Here is a 984-nt window from a genome sequence, read left to right as displayed (position 1 = left end):
TTTTTGATTTACAAAATTTAAAATATTGTTTTTTTTATCACTTTTTCCACACTTTTTTTATATTTAATTATTATTAAAATATTTTTGACTTAAAAATTTTCTATTTTTTTTGCTGGTGAGGGGGTGGAAAACATAGCAAGGGTATGTGCCAGTTGTGGGTCACTAAACCCCCCCTCAAACAAACCGCCACCCCCCCTGAGACCACATTAGCATTACCTTAGAATGGCGTTCCATCTGCGCATCAGCGTCCAGGTCCACTTTTTTCTACCTAGCACAATTTCTGTGATAATTTCCCAGTTTGTTATCGCACACATCCCAGGAATGTGTGTTCAGTGTCTTTTTCTGTCACGCCGTTGTAGTGGCATGCCGGCTCTTCGACTTTTCTCAGTTTAGTCTGGAGTCCAGTCGTACGCCTAGGTGGTTTACTGCTTTTTGTGCCCTAAAAATATGCGTAGTCGTTTGCAAACTTATTTCCAGGGGTATGAGCTTATTTTTTAGAAGTAGTAGCTCTGACTTTTCCGTTCCTCCTGAACATAGCCCTTCCTTATTTCTTATAATTTTTTTTAATTCGATTTTTTAAATATTTTGCCTTTTTTTAATTTTTTTTAAAATAAAGTTTTACTATTATGGTGGTTTTTTTGTATTTTTTGAAAGTATTTGCTTGTCTGTGAATTTTTCCCGCAGCGCATTTTTCTAAAGTGGCTTGCGTGCCACTGCAGCATCAAAGTGAATGCAAATTGATTATATAAAATCAATAAAGCACACTTTAATACCTGACTTAACACAAGATTTGCATGTTTTTCTTAAAAGCGCCAGCGGCAGCTGCCATTTGTTATGCTACGTTCGAGGCGCCACACATGTCAGGTGATGGCTGATATTTATTACGATTTATTTATAGTAATTTGTGCTAATAGTTTGCTGTGTTTAGTTTTAAATTTTACTTTTTGTCAATTTTTAATAATTTTTTTTTATAAATTTTGTTTT

Source organism: Bactrocera latifrons, unplaced genomic scaffold, assembly GCF_001853355.1.
Source record: "Bactrocera latifrons isolate USDA-ARS-PBARC rearing strain unplaced genomic scaffold, ASM185335v1 scaffold_17, whole genome shotgun sequence".
Taxonomy (NCBI): Eukaryota; Metazoa; Arthropoda; class Insecta; order Diptera; family Tephritidae; genus Bactrocera; species Bactrocera latifrons.
Note: the sequence above shows the minus strand (reverse complement) of the source record.